Source organism: Felis catus, chromosome A1, assembly GCF_018350175.1.
Source record: "Felis catus isolate Fca126 chromosome A1, F.catus_Fca126_mat1.0, whole genome shotgun sequence".
NCBI lineage: Eukaryota > Metazoa > Chordata > Mammalia > Carnivora > Felidae > Felis > Felis catus.
In genome coordinates this window covers 97,371,085-97,396,210 of record NC_058368.1, presented here as the reverse complement: position 1 = coordinate 97,396,210, position 25,126 = coordinate 97,371,085, and the positions used below count along the sequence as shown (strand labels likewise).

At 40.7% G+C, this 25,126-nt stretch overlaps 1 long non-coding RNA gene across 1 annotated transcript in view; it reads left to right on the top strand.

Moving 5' to 3' along the window:
• Positions 1–25,126, top strand: part of LOC123385509 — a 68,325-nt gene extending 43,199 nt beyond the window's left edge. Inside the window, exons 2-3 of the long non-coding RNA XR_006598161.1 lie at positions 18,492–18,608; positions 24,200–25,126. This is a non-coding gene — a long non-coding RNA (uncharacterized LOC123385509). The remainder of the gene's footprint in view (positions 1–18,491; positions 18,609–24,199) is intronic.

The following is a 25,126-nucleotide window of genomic DNA, read 5'->3' as shown; positions in this document are numbered from 1 at the left end:
AATTCCTTAGAGATTTCCGCTATCCCTAATCCCCTCCCAGCCTAAGGGTATATAGTCAGTCACCTGTCACAATCCCAGTGCAGCTCTTTCTGCCCACAGGAACTGTCCCTGTGCTTTAATAAACCACCTTTTTGCACCGAAGATGTCTCAAGAATTCTTTCTTGACCATTCGTTCCAAGCCCCAACATTTCCACATCATTTATAAATATCAATATGTTCAGACTCTCATCTACCTCTTCAATAACTGAGCAACACACCCAGAGCACAAGTGTTCCCAACTTTCAGGTTCATTTTCTGGAGTTCTTAATCTCCATGTTGACCCAGTTCTTCATGCACTCGTAGTGTGCTAATGCTCACCGTCAGATGTTTTCTGTCCTGCACACTTACAGGCTTAGTGAAAGGGCTCATTTGAATGATCTTATCTGCCACTCATAGAATCCTGATTGACGCAGGCAGGCTAGGTCCAATGACCCAGAGAGGGCGTCCCACAGGACTAGCTAAGAGGGTCCCTGGTGTCATATAGGATGGAATCAAACGTGAGCCAGTAGGAGGTGAAAGCAGAGTTTACTGAAGATATATCAAGAGACATATGAACAGAGCATCTGGGAGACTCGGAAAGGATAAGAGCATGACTCTCTTCTTTGCTTGGGGTCTGGGGTTTTTATTGGTGGTTGTGGTCCGATGCCTGTGTCCTCTTAGGCTTCCAGGATCTGACAGAACAAGGAGAGGGTCCAGGTGTCCTTCATAAGTCATTCATTCTCTGCAGCCAGGCGTCTCAGTGTCAAGGTGTTTGGAACCAGTGGTCTTGGAGCAGGTTTGTGATGACCCCACCTGCTTACCCCTTACAGGTTATCATTGTGCTGAAGACTCCAAAGACATCATTATCTCTCTGTCCCTTACGGGAGGGCTTATTCTATTTGCATTACAAGGGATGTGTAGAGTGGGGTGGGGGGTACAGGTCCTAGCAAGAATAGAAGTTGCAAAAACAATGAAGGAAAAAAAGTGGCTTTTTTTCCCCCATGGGATCCCTTTCAGTGTCCCCGTCTCAAGATGACCTCATTCTGTGTGTGTGTTTGTTTTTAAATTTATTTATTTATTTTTAGAGAGGGATAAAGAGAGAGAAGAGAGTGGGGGAGGGGCAGAGAGAGGGAGAGAGAGAGAGAGAGAGAGAGAGAGAGAGAGAGAGAGAGAGAATCCCAAGCAGGCTCTATGCTGTCAGGACAGAGCCCAGTGGAGGCTTGATCCCATGAACCTCAAGATCATGACCTGAGCCGAAATCCAGAGTCGGATGTTTAACCAACTGAAGCACCCAGGTACCCCGACCTCATTCTGTTTTTTAAACAAAGGACCAAGCCTTTTACTTGATGATCCACCTCCTATTACAACCCTCTTACTTATCAAATATTGAGTTTGTGTAATTAGTCCCTCATGTTTATATTATAAAAATGAAGAAAAGTTTCTTTTAGGCAAATGCTATCCCATTTTCTTGAACTGATTAATAAAGAAGTGACTTCTTAGGCAACCTCCTCATTAAATAAAAATGCACGGAGTGCCTGCATGGTCAGTCACTTAGGTGTCCAACTTTGGCTCAGGTCATGATCTCGCGGTCTGTGAGTTCGAGCCCTGCATCGGGCTCTGTGCTGACAGCTCAGAGCCTAGAGCCTGCTTCAGATTCTGTGTCTCCCTTTCTCCCAGCTCATTCTCTCTGTCTCTGTCTCTGTCTCTGTCTCTCGCAAACATAAATAAGCATTAAAAAAAAAAAAAAAACTAAAGAAAATAATAAAAATGCAAAATATGTCCTGCTTAGAGCAGAGAAGATCTCTAAAAAGATACTGGCCAAAAAAGGAAGAGAAAACGCTCCAGGTTTTCCCTTTGGGAATTTCTCACGTTCTTTTAGACTGCTACTACCTTTCTTAGCTCCCTCAGATACAGGTTCTTCCCTGTAAAACGTCCAGTCCACCCAGATGTAGACAAAACTTCAGTCTCTCGGGGCGCCTGGGTGGCTCAGTCGGTTAAGCGTCCGACTTCAGCTCAGGTCACGATCTCCCGGTCCGTGAGTTCGAGCCCCGCGTTGGGCTCTGGGCTAATGGCTCAGAGCCTGGAGCCTGCTTCCGATTCTGTGTCTCCCTCTCTCTCTGCCCCTCCCCCGTTCATGCTCTGTCTCTGTCTCAAAAATAAATAAACATTAAAAAAAAATTTAATAAAAAAAAACAAAAACAAAAACAAAAACTTCAGTCTCTCACTAGATATGTGACCACTGTGGGTTTTTTACAAATTATGACTTCATACTAATACTAATAGTCCCAATCAAATACTACAGAGTCTTTCTTCCCTCCTTCCATATTTATATCCATCTTCCTTCTCCTTCAGGAAAGCCTTGCTTCTCAGTGGGAGGACTCAAAACCAAATTCTACCTGTCTGCCAGTGTTACCTAGCAGAATTGAGCCTCAGTTGCCCATAGCTGTAATTTGCTTAATAAAGGCTAATTGTATTGTCTTCCTTTTTTCCCTGTCTAGTCTCACCTTCCCATCCCCCTCCTGGTGCTTCTGAGATTCACTTCCCAAGTTAACTACCGGCACTCAAATCCTTATGTCAGGATTTCCTTCTAGTGAAACCTAATCTAACACACATCCCATCTCCCTACCTCTCCACCGATCCCAAGTCCCACAAAATGGTCTTGTGAAAACTACCAAAATACAGGCTCAAAGCATAACGTTAAATTAACAATATAGTAAGCAGTATTTAGAAAGCAAAATGCAGTACATGAGTTCAGTAAGACAAAAGTACTTCTCATTTTTATATTTACATTTTAACACTGAGGCCTTCCATTTTTCATAAAATAGAACTTTACTATTAATATAAGGTATATTTGTGAGTTAAATTATAGGTTGTTTATAGCCAAAGGAAAAAGAAGGGGTCAAGAAAAGGAAGCAAAGGAGCAAGAAGGAAGGAAATGCAAGACAGAAGAACCAAATCTATCTACAGGGTGAATGTTCCATTTTTAAATGGCCTTTGTGAATCACACACATTAGCAATGCGTCATTTGACCCACAATCCATGCCTTCAAGGATCAAATGTAGGAACAAATGAATACTGAAGCCTGGGTTTTGATCTCAGGCAAAAAAGGAGATAATATTGCTTCATCAAATAAGCTATTTGTGAAAAAAAATTTTTTTGGTTATTAAAAAAAAGCTGTTTTCTTTCTTACCTGTCATCTCTGGTTCAGTTTTAGGAGAGAAAGAAATGAAAAGAGGAGCATTCTCAGATCGGTACTAGCTTCATAAGAATGGTTCTTCACATAACACAACATCTCTCTACCTTTTAGAGAATACAAGAAAATACAGGTCTTTGCTCTAAATACACGACAGATAAAATGAGAACCTAACAGAGAAAACTATAAACTTAGTATAAGGAAGTCTGTATTTAAAAATGAATTATAGGGTGCCTTGGTGGCTCAGTCGGCTAAGCATCTGACTTCAGCTCAGGTCATGATCTCACAGTTCATGGGTTCAAGCCCCCCATTGGGCTCTGTGATGGCAACCCAGAGCGCAGAGCCTGCTTAGGATTCTGTGTCTCCCTCTCTGTCTGCCCCTCCCCCTTTTGCACGCGCGCTCTCTCTTGCTCTCTCAAAAATAAACGTTAAAAAATTAAAAAAAAAATGAATTACAGGGGTGCCTGGGTGACTCGGTTAAGCGACTGACTTCGGCTCAAGTCATGATCTCATGGCTTGTGAGTTGGAGACCTCCCTTGGGCCCTGTGCTGACAGCTCAGAGTCTGGAGCCCACTTCAGATTCTGTCCCTCCCTGTCTTGTGCACATGCTCTCTTTCTCTCTCTCAAAAATAAATAAATGTTAAAAAATAATAAACATTAAAAAATAAATAAAAACGAATTGTAGTTAAAAATTAACTGGAAATTAAAAAAAAATACATGGGGTAGTTATTCATGAAAGTACTCATGGTAGGAGTCCTTACATGCAGTGTATTTTACAAACAAAAACGATATTATAAATTAGTAGGAAAGATCCAGAGCTCTTAAAGTAGAAATGCCCTTTGATCTTCTGTATTTGTACAAAAAAATTTCTTCATAAGGAATCTTTCTGGTGAAGAACAAAGAGTAGATTCTTTATGAAGCTGTCCTTTAATTCAGCTAATGAGTTTAATGGAAAAGGTTTCCTGTGGCTTGCTTTGTGATTCCCTGAGGTATACATCTTCCTCAAACCCTTAGCTCTGCCTGGCGTGTTGTGAGTGGATCCATCACTTGGAACCAGGATGCTGGCATTTACCCACCTGACTGTCACCTGCCATTTGAACACACGAAAACACAAATAAGTCATGTGACACAACCCCAAGTTTGCCATGACCATTGGATTTGACTGTCACCTTCACTCAACAAGGGCTTCCTGTCCAACCCCTACCTGGCTTCTGAAGTCAAAAGACCTGAATTGCAGTCCTGTCTCTGCCACTATTTTTGGTGAATGAGTAAAGAGAAGCTGGATTGTCCAATAAAAGGTTCTACAAGTTCTTTCTGGGTTGTTTAGAGGAACCAGCTGGAACAGGGATGCCTCTCCTCTTAGCAGCGGAAGGGGCTATGTCCGAAACAACTTCTTGTGACACCAGTGGTTTCCTTTGTCTCCAGTGGGAAGAACAACTTCCAGGGTGAGCTACAACTAGTGTTCACAGACAACTGGCTCCCAAGCTCAGACCATTTAATGCTCAAGCCCAGGCTTTCTGTCCCTTGCTTAGATGTCCAGTCTTATCCTGCCTTCTAAAAGGGAGAGCACCAGGGGGTGGGGTCCCTCTGTTGAAGCACAGCCCTGTTACATATCCAGTTGCACCCTGGCCCTACCTAGCTCACCTCTTTGCAAGATGCTCAGAGAATGGGGGACCCTTCTGCCTGTGGTATGCAGCAAAGGATAGTCTGATGGTCGTGAACACCCTTGGCCTTCAGTATGATATTTAACTTCTTTGACCTTTAGTTTCCTTTTCTGTAAAAAATGAAAAAAAAAAAAACAATGCTTATCTCACAGGACTGTTTTGAAAGTTAGATTTATTCAACCCATGTACACATTTGCTGCACAGGTTAAATAAAATGAATCACCCCTGGGGGCACCTGGGTGGCTCTGTCGGTTGAGCTTCTGACCTCGGCTCAGGTCACGATCTCACGATTCCTGAGTTCGAGCCCCATGTCAGACTTGCTGCTGTTAGCACAGAGACCACTGTAGATCCTCTGTCCACCTCTCTCTCTGCCCTTCCCCTGCCCCAAAATAAATAAATATTAAAAAATACATAAATAAAATGAATCACCTTTGACTTTTGTTTCGTGAAAAGGACAAAGTTTTTTTTTTAAGTTTATTTTTTTATCTTGAGAGAGAGAGAGAGAGAGAGAGAGAATGCATAGGAGGCACAGAGGGAGAGGGGGAGACTGAGAATCCCAGGCTCTGCACCATCAGCGCAGAACCTGATGTGGGGCTTGAACCTACAAAATGCGAGATCATGACCTGAGCTGAGATCAAGAGTTGGATGCTTAACCAACTGAACCACCCAGGTGCCCCAGGACAAGGACTTCTGAGTCACAGATTTGGTTTCACATTGTGACTTTGTTCTTTCATTCCCCTATGACCTAGCATAAATCCTTAACTCTCTGAACCTAAGAAATGGTGTGAGTATTACATGAGATGAGATGATGTCTATAAAAGCATTAAGTACTTACTTGGTACTTGGTATATGCTAAATAAATTGTTAATTTGCCTCCCTGCCTCCCTTCCTTCTTCTTCCACTCATGCTTCCTTGCTTGCCTTTTCTGCCATCTGACTTCATTTTGTTCCACCTATCCTGACTCTTTTCCCCTCCAAATCTCCCCCAAATGGATATGAAATGCTTCCCCAAATCCCACAAATTCCCCATAGACTGCAGGGAATGTGAATCCCTGGTTATTGTGGGCATAGGACCGGGTGTGCTTTGTGGAGATGCCTACCACACATGGAGAGGTTGGGCAATGGACATGCATCCATCTTTGTGGTAGTTGCTGTTAACTCATCAAAAAAGTACAGTTACCCTTCACATCAGCACACATCAGATGTGCATCTTCACACACATCTGGGCTGTTCTTTGCTTCCCTCTTCTGGTGAGTTTGTTTTCAGATTTCTTCACAGTGCAAATATCATTTGGAGGGATGTAGGACTTAAGGCAGTAATTTTTGAGTGGATCCAAGTATCGCCCCCTAGTCCCCCTCTTTCTTGGCATCTCAGATGTGTCCTCATTTCACAAAAGGGCTTGCTGAAATCAATGGAGCCAGAAAGAATAGGAGAAATTGAGACTTGAAATTAGACATTCTGTTGAGGTACGGGGTAAACAGAACCAGCTGAGATGTTGATGAGAGCTTTGTTGGGTCAGTGGAGGGGCTCTCTCTCTAGGTCTCTAATTCAAATGGCTCCAAGTCCCAGGCATGTGAGCAAATTAATAAAGGGGTTGGTATAATACAATAGGGAGTGACAGAGACTATGGCAAACTGGAGAACATCTTCTAGGCCTAAGGACATTCTTTTTTTTTTTTTTTCTTTTAGAGAGAGCACATGAAAGCAGAGGAAGGGCAGAGGGGGACAGAGAGAGAGAGAGAGAGAGAGAGAGAGAGAGAGAGAGAGAGAGAATCCCAAGCAGGCTGCTCGCTGCCAGCACAGAGCCCAGTGTGGGGCTCAAACTCATGAACTGTGAAATCATGACCTGAGCCAAAACCAGGAGTCGGATGCTCAACCTACTGAGCCACCCAGGTGCCCCCAAGACATTCATATTTAAAAACAATTTTTTTAAGTTTATTTATTCTTGAGATAGATAGAATATATGTGTATATATATATATATATATATATATATATAGAGAGAGAGAGAGAGAGAGAGAGAGAGAGCGAGAGAGAGAGAGCGCATGAGTAGGGGAGGAGCAGAGCAAAAGAGGGACACGGCATCAGAAGCAGGCTTGAACTCACAAGCCGTGAGATCATGACTTGACCTGAAGTTGGACGCTTAACCAACTGAGCCACCCAAGTGCCCTGACATTCACATTTTTAAATTGCAGGGGCACCTGGGTGGCTCTGTCTGTTGAACATCTGACCCTTGATTTCAGCTCAGGTCATGATCTCATGGTTGTGAGCTCGAGCCCCACGTCAGGCTCTGCACTGATAGTGTGCGGTGTGGTACCTGCTTGGGATTCTGTCTGTCTGTCTGTCTGTCTGTCTCTCTCTCTCTACCCCTGCCTCACTTGTGCTCTCTCAAAATGAGTAAACTTAAAAAAATTGCAAATATCTAGTATGCCATACCAATTACGTTAGAAGGCCAAATTTGCCCTATGGGTCATCAGTTTCTTATCTCCCTGAGACTTACAGAACTTGGTCTGTGGGGACAGGTAATCATGGTGAGCCAGGAAAGCGATCACCATCAGGAAGGCACAACCAGATATAAAAGGAGTGGCCTAAGGGTTTGTTATGCCACGCAGTATGAGGGAAATAAGCCAGCAGTTAACAGGGTCCCAGTTGCAGGGATGAGAGTGGCAAGAACCAGACTCATTGGAGGGCCCCAAGCCCTCTGTGATAGTAGAGGGAATAACACCTAGGGTCTGAGGGTGGTGATCACTCCCAGGAATTTGGAACTGGGAGGCAACAATGGCAAACAGCCTGAAAACAGGCTTCACTTATTGCTGAATCCTTTGCATGCTGAACCAGTGATCCTTAAATCCCTTAAAAATATTTTTATTGCTTCTTCTTTTTTTCCCCTTCCATATGTTCATCTGTTTTTGTTTCTTCAATTCCACATATGAGTGAAACCATATGGTGTTTGTCTTTCTCTGGCTGACTTATTTTGCTTAGTATAATACACTCTAGCTCCATCCACTTCACTGCAAATGGCAAGATTTCATTCTTTTTGTTTGCCGAATAATATTCCACTGGGTACATATACCACATCTTCTTTATCCATTTATCAATTGATGGACATTTGGGCTCTTTCCATAGTTTGGCTATTTTTGATAAAGCTGCAATAAACAAAGAGAGAGGGTGGAAACAAAGCATAAGAGACTCAATGATAGAGTGTTGATGGAAGGGAGGGGATGAGTGGGGAGCGGGCTACATGGATGGTGGGTACTAAGGAGGGCACTTGTTGGGATGAGCACTGGGTGTTGTATGTAAGTGACGAATCACTGATTTCTACTCCTGAAACCAACATTGCAGTGTATGTTAACAAACTAGAATTTAAACAAATATTTGAAAAGAAAAAAAAAGTATTGCTTCTTAAAAACTGATTTTTAATTGCTTATTTAGAAAACACAGAAAAGCAGGGGTGCCTGGGTGGCTCAGTCAGTTGAGCGGCCGACTTTGGCTCAGGTCATGATTTCACGGTCTGACAGTTCGAGCCCCACGTGGGGCTCTGTGCTGACAGCTCAGAGTCTAGAGCCTGCTTTGGATTCTGTGTCTCCCTCTCTCTCTGCCCCTTCCCTGCTCATGCTCTGTCTCTCTCTCTGTCAAAAATAAATAAACATTAAAAAAATTATTTTTAAATAAAAAGAAAACACGGAAAAGCATAATGAAAAGAACTTCTGAACTGTCTGTCCTACTGAAGGGAAGACCCAAAGCTTGGAGCCAGGCAAGGAACCAGAGCTTCTGTCTAAGTAAAGAGGATTGGGGATATGGGGGCAGGAAACTGGAGTAAGAGCTAGAATGGGGCTAGCCAGGCTATATGAATTATCTGGAACAGGACTAATTTCAGACTATTCATGAAGATCTTTGGTTTGAAAATACTGCAGTTAGGAACCAGAATATCAAACTTACCTCTTATCTAGTTGGATCTTCCATATTCATAATATAAATTCATCTTTTTTTTTTAGGACTCATGAGCTCTTGGAATGTCAAATATTTGTACCCTACTAAAATGTGTGTTCTAGATCCCTTTGTGGAGATATGGACTATTTTCTATTACATACACCACTCATCTTTCACATCATGGATTATATTGTCTTAGAAAGATCCTGGTTTGGCTAAATATATATACAGAAGAGTATAAATCTTTTTGGTTTTCAACTTGTGACCTGTTTTATGTAACAAGTTGTGTTTTTAGTGTAGCAGTACTCCAGGACAAGTAACCAGTTAATCGAGACTATAACCATATGCCTCAGGCCCAAATTAATTGTTGTCAGCTGATATGGTACCATATTGAATTCTAATTCTGGAGTTTGCATTCAGAAGCTGTAGTTTCTGAATGCAAGAATGAATCATTTTTAACGGAGAGAGAGAGAGAGAGAGAGAGAGAGAGAGAGTGAGAGAAGAGATTTTAGAAGAGAAACATGATACATACAGAACATTTCAACTTGAGATTTTCAAGGCTAGTCTTAAACTACACTCACACTTCTTCTAAAATAAACAAAATAAATCATTCGTCGTATGTTCATGTAACGGCATTTTCACTGAATAGGGGCTTTGTGTATAACATGTCTCCAAAATGTAAAATGTGCGATTTCCCATGTGTGACTGCCAGAGTGAGTCTACTCAAGCATTCTAACATCTGATATTGTAACATTATTATTATTATTATTATTATTATTATTTTGGCAATAACCACATCTTCTTCAGCAGTTTTGTGATTTTTTAAACTTCCTTCTGCAGAAGGGTTTTTAAAACATGCATGTTGCTTGTATAATGTAACCATTACATCTTTGTAAGCTTGAAAAAACATAGTAAAAGCGGTTAAGAAACTGTTAACTAGAGGCATTCTGAGAATTTGTGCCAGGCCTGTTTTGCTCATGGGTTTTAGCTCAAGGTATTTAGGTTGAAGAGACAATGATTTACAGTGGTGAACATCTCTACTTGAATGATTAGTGAATGTTTAATGGATTAGTTGAGAAACAGCAACTCAGGAAATACAAATTCTTATTTTAGCTCTTTCTGATCTAGTTTCATGATGTCAAAGCATTTGTTTTACTCTGAGTTATCTCAGCTTGGTATACTATGAAATTGGGTATATTATTAATAAATGCCCACTCAGCAGTATAGAAAAAATGAAAGAGTCTTCATGGTATCTGAGAAAGAGAATCAGTCCCAGAGTTAGAAGATCTGGCTTTTAAGCAGAGTCTTACCACTTAAAATATCCATGTTCATTTAGACAAGCCACTTCATTTTCCAAGGCTGTCATTTTTCCTTATCTGTCAAACAGAGACAATAATATATGTATCTTCTTGGGGTGCCTGGGTGGCTTAGTTAAGCGTCTGACTCTTGACTTTGGCTCGGGTCATGATCTCATAGTTCGTGAGGGGGATTCTCTCTCTCTCCCTCTCTCTCTGCCTCTCTCTCTCTCTCAAAATAAATAAATAAATGCTAAAAATACATAGATAGATATATACATATGTATGTATATATATATGCATATGTGTGTATATATGTATATCTCTTCTTTACCTTGTCATGATGGAGGGAAGAACAAAATGCAATAATATTGGTAAAAGTGCTATATTAAACATAAGTTGTAGTTTCAGAAATAAAACCAGGGCTTTGCTAGAGTACCATCTGCTTTAGCAGGAAATTCAACGTCCTGCTGCTGTTTCAAACTGTTCAAAGGAGTATGTCAATTGGCGAGGCTACCTCGTGTTCATCTTTGCAGGAATTTTGAGGTTGGTAGTATAATGAAATTCAAAGCGTCTTTATTTTAGCATTCTATTTCTGTTAAGTCATTTATATGCTAGTTCAATGACTCACATTTGTTTTGAGAAATACCACAATTTTTCCCTGTTCATATGTTTCCCATTCGTTTCTCCACCAGTCCTACCCCCATGAACAATAAACTGAAAACAGATATTAGAAGCACCGATGTTTCCTACCATTTGGAAATATACAACACAAAGGGTTTTCAGAAGATATCCTGAAGCTAGCTGTAGTAAAAGCTATAAAAAGTACAGTGATAGCTCATTTTATTTGCTTCTGCTTCTGAAATCAGATAAACGCCTGGTATTCCTAAGGTATAGTTGAATCTCTCTCTCTCTCTCTCTCTTTTTTTTTTAAACAAAAGTACATTTAATGGTATCAGCATTAATTTCAAACCTGTGTTTCCAACCTTGCCCTCTCCCTAATATTCCGGATTCTTCTATCCAACTGCACACTAGAGATCTCTAACTGCAGTGATGGTGCTTGAAATGCGGCACGGACAAAACAGAATTTTGGGCACTCTATTTTGGTACCCATCTCCCCTAAACTCGTTTATCACCCCAGTCCTCCTTATCTGAATTGATGACACCATCATCACTCAGTTGCTCTGACCAAAAACCTGTGAGTTTCCCATGATTTTCCCCCTTCAGTCTGTATATCTAAACCATCAGCCAATATTTTGACTTTACTTGCAAAACACATCCTTAATCTGTGCATTTCTTGTCATCTCTCTCTTATCATTTTGGTCCAAGTCATGTCTGTGTCTCTCTCTCCTCCTCCCTCTCACTCCACCTACACAAACACATTTTTCTTTTAATGTCTAATTATTTTTGAGAGAGAGAGAGAGAGAGAGCGCAAGCAGGGGAGGGGCAAAAAGAGGGAGACACAGAATCCGAAGCAGGCTCCAGGCTCTGAGCTGTCAACACAGAACCCAATGCAAGGCTCGAACTCACAAACCATGAGATCATGACCTGAGCACAAGTCAGACTGAGCCACTCAGGCGCCCCCACAAACCCATTTTTTTAACCATTTAAGAGTAAGTTGCAGACATGATGTCTCATGCTGTTATACTTCAGTGTGTAATTCCCCACTACAAGGATATTCTCTTATACAACCACATACAGTTTTTCTTAATGTTTATTTTTGAGAGAGAGAGGGAGAGACAGAGTATGAATCGGGGAAGGGCAGAAAGAGAGGAAGACAGAATCTGAAGCAGGCTCCAGACTCTGAGCTGTCAGCACAGAGCCTGACGTGAAGCTCAAACCCAAGAACCATGACATCATGACCTGAGCCGAAGTCAGACGCTTAACCAACTGAGCCACCTGGGGGCCCCAACCACATACACTTTTTAAAACAAGAAAATGAACATTGATTTAATAGTGTTATCTAATCTATAGACCTCATTCAGAATTCCCTAGTTGCCTAATTAAATTAAATTAATTTAGGGTGCCTGGGTGGCTTAGTCAGTTAAGCATCCAACTTTAGGTCAGGTCATGATCTCACGGTTCATGAGTTCAAGCCCTAGGTCAGGCTCTGTGCTGACGGCTCAGAACCTGGAACCTGTTTTGGATTCTGTGTCTCCCTCTCTCTCTGCCCCTTCCCCGCTTTCACTCTGTCTCTCTCTCTCTCTCAAAAAGAAATAAAAACATTAAAAAAAAAAAGATATTCACATTTGACTGCCTAAATCTACAGCAGATGGGTAAGTCCTGTGTCCTGTCTATCCTGGAATGATTAGTCTATGACAGTCTGATTTCCCCTAATTATTTAGTTGATGTTTTTAAGAAAATACCTGGAAGGAAGCAGGGACCTGGCTCTATCAAGCACTGCCTTGCAGCCAGATCTTTCATTGGTAACTTAAAATATCTGGTCCTATTCCCTTAGCTATAATATGAGTGAGTTATAGAAGGTTATCTTTGAGGAGGCCAGTGGTTCCAGAATTGCACAATTCTGTGATGATGGTTTCTGTCTCTATATTTTCATCCCAGGCTGAATTCTAGCACCATTTTGAGGCTCCTGGTTCATGACATCAAAGAAAGGATGAGTAAAGGCACAGATCTTGAGCTCAAGGTCCTTGCAGGTTACTAGAGGAGCTCACATACAGGGTTATTGCTTTGGGGAAAGCTGATGAGCAAAATGTATCCTCTCTGCTCAAGGATTCTGACACCAGATAGTGATTATAAAACTTCAACTTTAAAACCAGATGTTTCTTAATAATTACTTTTGCAACATTTGCCCTCAAGTATATTTAAGGATGAAGAGCAAAAGATAACTGTCAGGATGCTTTTAAGAAAAAAGTTCCCATATCCCTCTACAGTGTATTTCAAAACAAAGAAAAATGTAAACGAGAGAGTTGGGATGGGGACATATGACTTCTAGTTAGGAGCACAAACTAGGAATTGCCAACAGATGATGTATTAGACCCAGATGTTCTCTGGGAACCAAAGCTGTCAGGAGGTAGTTTGTTTCTTAAGGAATTTCAAGGTTGAGATCTTTATGCCCTTTGGTAGTTGAGCATAGGAAAGGACATCCATAAGCCCAGACCATAGATGCCAACTTTGGAAATCCCTGATGGGGGCAGTGGGCGGGGCAGGTAGTGGCTGTTCCCAGAGACACATGGGGATTTATCCTTCATCGTCTTTTGTGGGGTCTCCCCATCCATCTTCTTTGAACTTTGCTTTTCTCTTGCTTTCTCTCCATTTTCCACCCTCATTGACAAGTGCTTTATTTAGCATTCCAGATAATTATTTTCTTGGATGCTATCTTAATCTTCTTATATTAGACATTTTTAGTTAATAATTTTCTCTGTCATTCTTCCAGGCAAAGGCTGAGGTAAACTCATTTAACACAGTTGTAGGTCAGTAGGGGAGGGAGGGAGATGCTTCTTCCTACTGCTAGTAACAATGCTTTGGGACGATATGTATACACTCAAGGGTGATATTAAAATATTTAATAATCAGTACCACCTAGGGCCCGATTGTCCATTCAGAAAAGATGCAATCAGCAGGCTGGCTGTGGGTCCCAGAGGCCTCCTAGAGTGCCAAATTTACCTCTCTGGGGGCTGGATCAAGAGTCGGGAAGGTGGGACTCCCAGCAGCAGATATGATAAGCCAGCATTTTAATAAAGGATATGGCTGTATTTATGCATATTGGCTGATTACCAGGTCTGCACTCAGTGGTTTCATGATATAACCCCTCCAAATCTTTCCTTCCCTCCTGTCAGTAATTACATCTAAGTTAAAGGCAAATGGCCCTTCTTTATGGGTTTGAAGGCAATAGTGGATTTTGTTACATTTCCAAAAATTTTATTAAACTGTTTTTGGCTTGCAAATGTTTTACGGTTTCATGTAACCATATGAACACGTATCATATATGCTTTTGTGGTACTGCCCTTATGCTTACAAAGACCTTCCTTATGGGGTGCCTGGGTGGCTCACTCGGTTAAGTGTCTGACTCTTGTTTCGCCTCAGGCCATGATCTTGCAGTTCTGTGAGTTCAGGCTCTGCCCTGGGCTCTGAGCTGGCAGCACAGAGCCTGATTGGGATTCTCTCTCCCCCTTTCTTTCTCCACCACTCATGCTGTCTCTGTCTCCTTCAAAATAAATAAATAAAAACATATATATATATATATATATATATATATATATAAATATATATATATATAAAACCTTCCTTATATCAATATCAGCTGAATGGTAAGCTGTATTTTCTCTGAGTTATTAAGGATGGTACCATTTTTTTAAGTTTATTTATTTACTTGTTTTAGGTAATCTCTACACCCAGTGTGAGGCTTGAATTCACTACCCAGAGATCAAGAGACACATGGTCTTCCAACTGAGCCATCCAGGCACCTCAGGATGATATCATTTGTTTATTTGTTTATTTATCTATTTTTAAGTAGGCTCCATGCCCATAGTGGGGCTTGGACTCAGACCCTGAGATTAAGAGTCATGTGGTCTACTGACTGAGCCAGCTGGACATCCCAGGATGATGTCACCTTAAAATTCAGCTCTTGTTTGCTACCTTTTGAGTATCTTTTAGTTTGTGATGCCATGTGCAACTCTAACCTGCTTTTTATCCAAAGATCCAGTCTTCTCAACATCATAATTTGAATAATGTATGATTTTCCCATTGATTGAGTTTATATTCTCTTTGAGGTTATATTCTTTATGATGGTTTAGATGAGTTCAGGAATTATCTATTTTGTTCCATTAAGTGGCCTTAATTATTAGTTTCATATGCATTACTGTCAAGGAGCAGAATAAATTGACGCCTGGAATTGTACAACACGACAGCCTTGTCTAGAAGGGACTGGCAGTATTGAATTTTACCTGAGCCTGTGCTCCTGCCAAAGAGCGGAGGTTAAGAAATTGTCCACCCTTTTGTGTTCCAGAAGGGGCTTGGTGGAAAGCAGCACCTTTCCCATACACGTTAGATAAGACTAACCGATTTTTTTTTTGTTGTTTATCTATGACAAGGCCACATACAGATCTCCAAATTCCCGTTCATAAACGATTCACTGAACCGTTTTGTCCCACTGATCAATGGGAACAAAATGCTTGTTAATCACCGGGTTAAGATTCCTTCTTTCCTCCAGGCCCCTGAGCTTTGAGGCACCTACAGCCTGAGCCAGTATACAATCCCTCTTTAACAGCCCCTCCAGAGAATTAGGCTGGCCTCAGAGTAAAAAACAATTTTTCTATCCCATTCTTACTTCACTACCTCACACTACCCCTTTCTAACCTTGTTTATTCCTCCTCCAAAAAAAACAAATTCTTTTTACTCTGGAGAAGCTTGCAAATCTTATGGTAATGAGTTCTTGCTATTGCGGTCTTTCCTTCCCTTTCTTGAAATAATCCTTTCCATAAAATCTCTCCTTGTTAAATCTCCACTTGCTTGCAGGCTCTGCACTGTCGTGGGGCTCGATCTCATGAACCATGAGATCATGACCTGAGCCAAGATCAAGAGTTGGATGCTAAACCTACTGAGCCACCCTGGTGCCCCTTCATTGGTTTTTTATTTGGAAGGACTCGCTCATTACCTTTTACTGCCAAATTTTTCTTTCCTGTTCTTATATACTCATAAGAAAAAAATTATTTTGCTAAATCTGTCCCCTCTCAATTTAAGCTTTCAAAAAACTTAAACAAACCAAAAAAGCAGAAACAGATTCATGAATACAGAGAACAAGTTGATGGTTGCCAGAGGTGAGGGAGGTGGGGGATGGGCAAAATGGGTGAAGGGGCATGGGAAGTACAGTCTTCCAGTTACACAATGACTAAGTCATGGTGATGAAAGTCAGCGTAGGGAATGTACTCAATGGTATTGTAATAGCGTATGGTGACGGATGGTAATAGACATGTCAAATCACTATGTTTGACACCTGAAACTAATGTAACATTGTGTGTCGACTACAAAAAAATTACTGAGGCATAATTTATACACAGTTACTACATCCATTTAAAGGGTACAATTTGATGAGATTTGACATGTGTATAACCTCTGTGAAACTTCCAGTACAATCAATACGTGGGATATTTCCATCACTCCTAAAAGTATCCTTGAGTTACTGTCTTTTAAAAAAAAATTTTTTTTTAACATTTATTTATTTTTGAGAGACAGAGCATGAGTGGGGGAGGGGCAGACCGAGGCGAGACAGAATCTAAAGGAGTCTCCAGGCTCTGAGCTATCAGCCCAGACCCTGACACGGGGCTCAAACCCACAAACGGTGAGATCATGTCCTGAGCCAAAGTAAGACACTTAACTGACTGAGCCACCCAGGTGCCCCTGAGCTACTTTTTTATACAACCCTTCTGCCCTTGGCCCCATGCAAACACCTATGTGTTTTTTGTCACTTTGTCATAACATTTTCTAGAATTTTATGTGTGTAGAATCATACTTAGCATGATGATTCTTAGATTCAAAGACATTGTTGCATGTATCAGAAGTTCATACTTTTATTCTCTTGTTGTTTTGTACACTTCTGTTAGTATGGGTGTACCATGTTTTGTTGATTCAGTGGTTTATTGATGGATATTCATGTTTTTCCCAACTCAGTTTTTGAGTATTATGAATAAAGCTACAGTGACCAGTTAAATCCACATTTTTGTGTGAACATATGTTTTCATTTCTTTTAGGGGGAAGTAAAAAGGCAGGTATATATTTAACTTTTAAGAAACTGCTGTGAAACTACCATCTTATGTTAAAAAACAATGTTTATTTTGAGAGAGAGAGAGGAAGAAAGAGAACGTGAGCAGGGGAGGGGCAGAGAGAAAGGGAGAGAGAGAATCCCCAGCAGGCTCTTGTCTGTAAGCACAGAGCTGGACCTGGGGCTCAATTTCATGAACCATGAGATCAAGACTCGAGCAGAAAGCAGGAGTTGGACATTGAACTGACTGAGCCAACCAGGTGCCCCACCATTTTACATTTTAACCAGCAGTGAATAAACCCCATTTAAGTTTGTACTAACATACAGTTTGGGAAGAAACAACCTGTTTATCATATTTGGTTTTTCTACAAAGGTGCTATACATCTTTAGTTATCAAATCTTTTATATCATTCAGTGAAGTTTTACTTCTTTTCATCACACAGGACTTGCTTGCTTCTGATTAGGGTTAGTCCCAGGTGTTTTATGTTTCTGTTATGAAAGGGAACTTTTTGTAGCTTATGTTTTGACTGCTTACAATTGTCTTTAAAAAAAAACAACTTTATTTTTCAGAAAGGTTTTTGATTTATAGAAAAATTTAAAGCTGGTACAGAAAGTTCCTCTATGTCCAGCACCCAGTTTCCTGTTATTAATATCTTACATTATTATGGTATATTCATTACAATTCATAAGCCAATATTAATGCATTATGTATAACTAGAGTCTACATTTCATTCTGATTTCCTTTGTTGTTATTCAATGTCCTTTTTCCATTCCAGTGTCCCATCCAGGGTATCATACTCTATTTGTAATCAGGTGTCTTTTGTCTCAGCTGTGAGTTTCTCAGCTCTTTTGATTTTGTTTTGTTTTGAAACACCTTGACAGTTTTTTTTCCCCTTTCTCTTTTTTTTTTTTTTAAAGTTTACATCCAAGTTAGTTAGCCTATAGTGCAACAATGATTTCAGGAGTAGGTTCCTTAGTGCCCCTTACCCATTTAGCCCATCCCCCCTCCCAACACCCCTCCAGTAACCCTCTGTTTGTTCTCCATATTTAAGAGTCTCTTATGTTTTGTCCCCCTCCTTGTTTTTATATTATTTTTGTTTCCCTTTCCTTATGTTCATCTGTTCTGTGTCTTAAAGTCCTTATGAGTGAAGCCATATGATATTTGTCTTTCTCTGACTGACTAATTTCACTTAGCATAATACCTCCAGTTCCATCCACATAGTTGCAAATGGCAAGATTTCATTCTTTTTGATTGCCGAGTAATACTCCATTATATCTATGTACCACATCTTCTTCATCCATTCATCCGTTGCTGGACATTTGGGCTCTTTCCATACTTTGGCTATTGTCGGTCCTGCTATAAACATTGGGGTGCATGTGCCCCTTCGAAACAGCACACCTGTATCCCTTGGGTAATCCCTAGTAGTGCAATTTCTGGGTCATGGGGTAGTCCTGTTTTTAATTTTTTGAGTAACCTCCATATTGTTTTCCAGAGTGCGCTGCACCAGTTTGCATTCCCACCAACAATGCAAAAGAGAACCTCTTTCTCCACATCCTGGCCAACATCTGTTGTTGCCTGAGTTGCTCATGTTAATCACCTTGACAGCTTTAAGAAATACTGGTCAGGTACTTTGCAGCAAATTCCTCAACTGAAAATCATTTGCTTTGTTTCTCAGGTAGACCAGAGTTACGGTTTTGGGAAAGGAGAGCTCAAAGAACAGTTGCCATGTTCCTCACTTCGGTCTCTCATCGTGACTAATGAGTGTTCATGTTGACCTTGATCATTCACTGAGGTAACAATGGCCAGATTTCTTCACTGAAAAGTAACTCTCCCCGCATTCCCTTTCCGTATTGTATTCTTTTTCAGAAAGTCACTCTGCACAGGCTACACTTAAAGAGTGGGCGAGTTATGTCTATACAAATTATTACATAACTACATATACCATTTGGGATTTTTCTGCATGGGGGATTTTTCTTCTCCCCCATTTTACTTTTTTTACTTGGCTACTTCTGTATATCTGTATGAACTCACAGATTTTTATTTGTGTATCGGGTTATTTATTTTGTGGCTCAAAGTGTTCTGGTTTTGGCCAGTAGGTTCTCTTTCAGTTGGTTCCTGTGTCCCTTTGATGGGGTTTGTGGGGTTCAGAGCTGACGAGCAAGAGACAATTCTTGAAGACGTCTTTGGTGCAAAAAGGTGATTTTATTAAAGCGTGGGGACAGAACCTGTGGGCAGAAAGAGCTGCACTGGGGTTTTGACGAGTGGCTCCTTATATATAGCTATGGGGCTGGGGGGAAGTGAAGTCAAAAGGGAAGCTTCCAAAGAGATATTCTCTGTGCCGAAGACGTAAGGTTACTGTGCAAAGACGCAAGGTTACTGGAGGCCTAGCTATTGTCAAGATAAGGTTGTTTTTCCCTCTAGCAAGGCATTAACATTAAGACAGTAGGGAGTTCCTGGACTTTAGGCTACTGATGGGATTGCCTTTTTCTTGTACACTGGCGGACACTCTTAATCAGTTTCACCTTTTGTTTTTTGTCCCTTTCTGTTTTTGAGTAGCCGGCAGCGGCCAAGGAATATCAAACATATCCCACCTGGGGACGGGTGTGTGCTAGCTTGTACTTCCCCCTCAGCCTGCCTTACGCTCCCTCATCACCTTTTACATATCCCCATTATTGTGTATGTTTTAAAATTAGTTTTGGGGGGCACCAGGGTGGCTCAGTCAGTTAAGCGTCCGACTCTTGATTTAGGCTCAGGTCATGATCTCACAGTTCAGTTAGTGAGACCCAGCCCCACATTGTCAGCACAAAGCCTGCTTGGGATTCTCTCTCTCCTCTCTCTCTGCCCTTTTCTGTGCTCACACATTCTCTTTCCCAAAATAATTAAATAAACATTTTTTAAAAATAATATTATTTTTATTTTTATTACTTCCTTTCTGGCACTATAAAATGCTCTAGGTTCATTTTGTATATTTCCTGTTTCAGTCCTAGAATTGTCCATTTCTCCAAGGATCCCTGGTTTCTTTTATTAGAATAACATTAGAAAGCAAGATGTGGGTGTAGGTGTGTTTATTGCTGTGGGGATGCTATGGCTCTTGAACCCTGTCAGCTGACAGAGCATTACATGTCTATACATATTTCTATCTATCATCTGTATCCATCTTAAGCTAAACATGAATTTAAACTGACATCTCCATGGGGTGCCTGAGTGGTTCAGTCGGTTAAGCATCTGACTGCAGCTCAGGTCATGATCTCAAGGTTTTTGAGTTGAAGCCCCGCCTTGGGCTCTGGGCTGACACCTCAGAGCCTGGAGCCTGCTTCAGATTCTGTGTCTCCCTCTGTCTGCCCCTCCGATGCTTGCACTCTGTCTCTCACATTGTCTCAAAAGTAAAAATAAACATTAAAAAAATAATAATAAACTGATGTCTCCAATTCTGATCCATTACCATATGTATTATTCAAACCTCCACCTCTTCTTACCTATAAACTCACGTATTAAAGTTTCTTTCCAACGATTCCTTCTCTGCAAACCTTAATAGCTTTAATCACACTTTAGAAATTTTTTTAATCCCTCAGAAACTTTAGTTTCTTCTGAAAACTAAGTTATAAGCAATTGTGAACTGTTATACCAACATTCTATAGATTTGCAAATGTATGAATGTATTCCCTAATTTCTAGAGCATATGCCTCTTCCACTTTTCTAATGAAGCACTAATGATGAGGGAGCATAAGGCACAAGCCAGCATACCCCACCCCCCCACCCCTGGGGGGATATGTGTGACATTCCTCAGGCACTCTGGCTGCCCAAGAACAAGGGAAAGGACAGAAAACAAATGCTTAACTGATACGGTGTGCAATTACCTTAGTGATATTATAAGAAAAGGCCAATCTTATCAATAGCCTAAAGTCCAGGAACTCCTCCCTACTGTCTTAATATTAATGCTTTGCTACAGGAAAAACAACCTTAGCTTGACAATAGCTGGGCCTCTAGTAATCTGTGAGTCTTCTTCTAGCGTATGAAAATCTCTTTAAGAAACTTCCTCTTGACTTTACCTCCCCAACTCCATAGTACATAACTAGTGACTTTTCACAACCCCAGTGCAGCTCTTTCTGCCCAAGGGTCCTGTCCCCGTGCTTTAATAAAATCACCTTTTTTGCACCAAAGACATCTTCAAGAACTCTTTCTTGGCTGTTAGCTCTGAACCCCACCATCGGTCCAAAACCTCATCCCTAACACAACCAAGTATCTTTTGGTTTCTCTAATAAGAAGCCAAAAATAGATAAACCTATGCTTTGTAATGAATGTTTCAGTATTTTATCTTATTTGGAAATGATCGAGAAATGTAATTGTAAGCAGAAAGAGTTAGGGTTCCCTGGGTGGGGAATACGACACAGCTTTCTGGACATAAGAAAAGTCATTTTAGTCTCCCCTATACCTTGTGATCTGTACCTGACCAGCTCTATTGGCCCAAAGCACATTTCTTGCAGAACTTCCTGGGATATGTGGCAATTGTAGAATAGACCTCAGCAGTCTAAATAATTTTAAGGGAACAACAACAACAAACAGCTATTAGTAGGCCAGGAGATAGCCTAAATCATATCAGGGACGATAAATCAGGGGTAATACTCTCACTGTTGGTTTAAAAGTAAAGATCTCCGTGAAGCACATTCTTGAGTGATCTTTACAAGATTTAAACCCCTTGGGGTACCCAGATGCTGGACCAAGTAAAGCTGACTTCCATCCATTAAGACCTGGACTCTGTCACCCTAAGATGACCTTTGCCCCAATTTCATGCCCATTTCCCCCATTGCTCAAGCCCATTCATGAATGTTTACGTACCCTTAGCTTAAAAGCTCCCTAGTTTTGTTGTTCCAGGAAACACTATTTTGGGAAATATCCCTGGAGTTCTCCTTTTCTTGCAGCTGATAAAACCCATTACTTTTCCTATTCTTTGGTTTGGTTGTGTCTTTTAGCTCAACATGCGGGAACAGGGAAACCTAGATCCAGGTGACTATAATGACAATGATCCATCATTTAATTTAACTTAGCCAAACTCCAAGGTTTTAAGTTACCAAAAATATTTGGGGAAAAGTATTTAAGTCGACATAAACATTGCTGAAAATTTCATTTATAAACTTTGATCTTGCTTACATTTATGTAATTCACTTGTTCTTAACAATCACTTTTAGATTACCTATAGAAATTTTATTAAACATCAGATAAAATCAACCATTATCCCAAATTAATATTTGTTTGGTTGACAGATCCTTTAAGCCTTTTATTTGCTTTATATTTAAGGCTGATAACTTTAAAGACACGTCTGTTTTAATTAAACCACCAACCTAATCTAGCCTTCATATGGAATATTTTCCCAGATCACTTGAATCTGAAACTTATTTGGGTTGATGTCTATTCTATTTCTGATAATTTTTATGAATACTAAGTATACAGTCACTTGTTTAAACCAGTTACACAGAGCTCTTTTACAAATGAATTTTGGTAATACCATCCAGAGGTAAAAAATTTCACACATCTACTGTCACCAGTTAGACTTCAAGACCTGACCTTTACTGCCCACCTGCTCCTACTCACCCACCTTTGCCCCACATTCTTCCTTAAGCTCCTCTTTCCAGCTTATCCCTTAACTCAGGCATATGGAAAGAAAAACCACCCCTCCAGCAATAGTGACTGCCCTGACAAGACCTCCAGCCAGCCCAGACCACCCAGACCAGTTTGAGCTTAACCCCTGACAGGTATCTGCACAGATGGACAATGGACTCATCTCTAGAATGACCTATCACTACCTTTCCCTCATTATAATATTAAAATCTCCACCTGAGGAGGAGCACAAGACTCATATACACAACATACTATGTGTGTATAGGCACGTTTCCTTAAGGCATATGTATGACCTTATACCCACCCGCCCCTACATAGGATGATAAGGCTTCCCTATCTAAATATTCATCCTAATCCCAAATAAAAGGAACCCATCCACTCTTGTGCCAGGAGTCATGGCTTTGGAAGCCATTCCCCTTGGTCTCCTTATTTGCTGCAAATAAAGTTTTCTTTGTGGTGAGTTACACTACTACACATGTATAGACACACATGAACATACAGAGACAAACAGAATTTATAGCTGTGATTTTAAATTTAAAGTCTTGAATGAGATAGGTACAAAACTCACTGGATATAAAAGAAATTGAATTTAAATTAGTTTTTCTAGTAGATGGAATAAGTTAAAATTGTTTAGTCTAGATGGCTAAACCTTTTTCTGTTTAATATTTGTGGGGAAGATTTTGGAGATTTGTGTTTTTCCCTGGAATTAATCTTAAGGACGTTGTGCTACAGTTTGGGCACAAAAGTGTGTTTAGTAGTTCTGATGGGGTTTTGGGGTGATGGTGGGGTTTGGAGGGGATGGCCAAGAAAGAATGTCTTTGGTGTTTTTTATTAAAGTGTGGGGATAAGACCCGTGGGCAGAAAGAGCTGCACTGAGGTTGTGAAGGGTGACTGGTTATATAATACGGAGTTGGGGAGGTAAAGTCAAAAGGAAGTTTCTTAAAGGGATTTTCATATGCTAAAGAAGATTTACAGATTACTGAAGGCTTAGCTATTGTCAAGCTAAGGTTGTTTTTCCCTCTAGCAAAGCATTAATGTTAAAACAGTAGGGAGCAGTTCCTGAACTTTAGGCTATGGATAAGACTGCCCTTTTTTTGGTAACTATACTAAGATACTTGTAAACTGATGAAGACTCTTAACAATTTAACCATCTCTTTTCTATCCTTTCCTTTGTTCTATTAAAAAATTTTTTTTTAATGTTTATTTTTGAGAGAGAGAGAGAGAGTGCGAGCACTAGCGGGGGAGGGGCAGAGAGTGAGGGAGACACAAAATCCAAAGCAGACTCCAGGCTCTGAGCTATCAGCACAGAGCCCGATGAGGGGCTCCAACCCACAACGTTGAGATCATGACCTGAGCTGAAGTCTGACGCTTAACCGACTGAGCCACCCAGGTGCCCCCTTTCCTTTGTTCCTGGGCAGCCAAGAGCTCCTGAGGAATATTACCCATATCCCACCTTGGGGAGCGGGGTGTGTTAGCTTGTGCTTTGCCCTCAGCTTGCCTTATGGTTCTTCATTAGTTCTTATTTGTTTTTTTAAAAGATTATTTATTTATTTTGAGAGCAAGACGGGGAGAGGCAGAGAGAAAGGTAGAGAGAGAATCCCAAGCAGTTTCCACATTGAGCGGACTCAGAGCACTAGGTCTTGAACCATGAGGTCATGACCTGCGGTGAAATCAAGAGTTTGGACACTTAACCAACTGAGCCACCCAGGTGCTCCTTAGTAGTTCTTACTTAAAGGCCTCTCTCACCTTTTTTTTTTTCTGTTTCAGGTAGTTGTGGACTGTGTTTACATTTCAAAGGCATGATAAGATTAATAACTTCAAGGGACAGTGGAAGAAGGCAAATCCCTCCAAGAATGATTGGCTTTCCTAAGGCCAATAATTTGGAAGCCTTTGGAGATAACAGAATTTTTGCAGCTGGAAAAAGGAATAGGTTAATTTTGAATTGCCTCCAGAGCTGACTTTTGCTTTGCTAAAGATTTGTAAGACAAAGACAGTTATTCTCAATTCCTCAGAAAGTTGGGTTGTAAGTTGGTCCATCTATCCAAGTATGTTATCTTCAATTTTCTGCCTTCTCTCTGGGTACAAAGTTCTAATTTTAAATATTTCTGGCAGTACTGAATAACTCCCCTCGCATGTAAGAGGGGTCCCCAAAGTGGATGCAAAGGATACTATTTTCCCAAGATCCAGAGTCAATTCCATAGATAGCTGAAAAAAAGAACCAATAACTGGCATGTCCCAAGCAGGCAAAAAACCAAGCCCATTTATGTAAAATAAGACAATACCTATCCGTGGGAGAAAAAAGATCAATAACCGATGGGTCTGGATTTGGACAGGAAGAGACAACTTGAAATTTTATTTTCCTCTTTCAACTGGACTACAGACAGACCATCAGAGGAACTGGGTCTGGTATGAATTTTCACCCTTTGCTGCCTTCTGCCAGATTTTCCAGGATCCTCTCAATAGACTCTGGAATCTACCAGAGTTTCCCTTCAGCTGTTTAAAGGAGCAACATAGCAGTTTACCAGAAAATCCCTCAGTCTCGTAAACTCTGGGAGGGGTCCATATGGGAGCCCTCCTTTGAAGGTAGATATGAGGGTATCTACAAGGTCATTAACTTGGTAGGCTTTTGTTTATGGTTGTGTAGTCTTTTTTGTTTTAATGTTTTTATTTATTTTTGAGAGAGAAAGAGAGAGA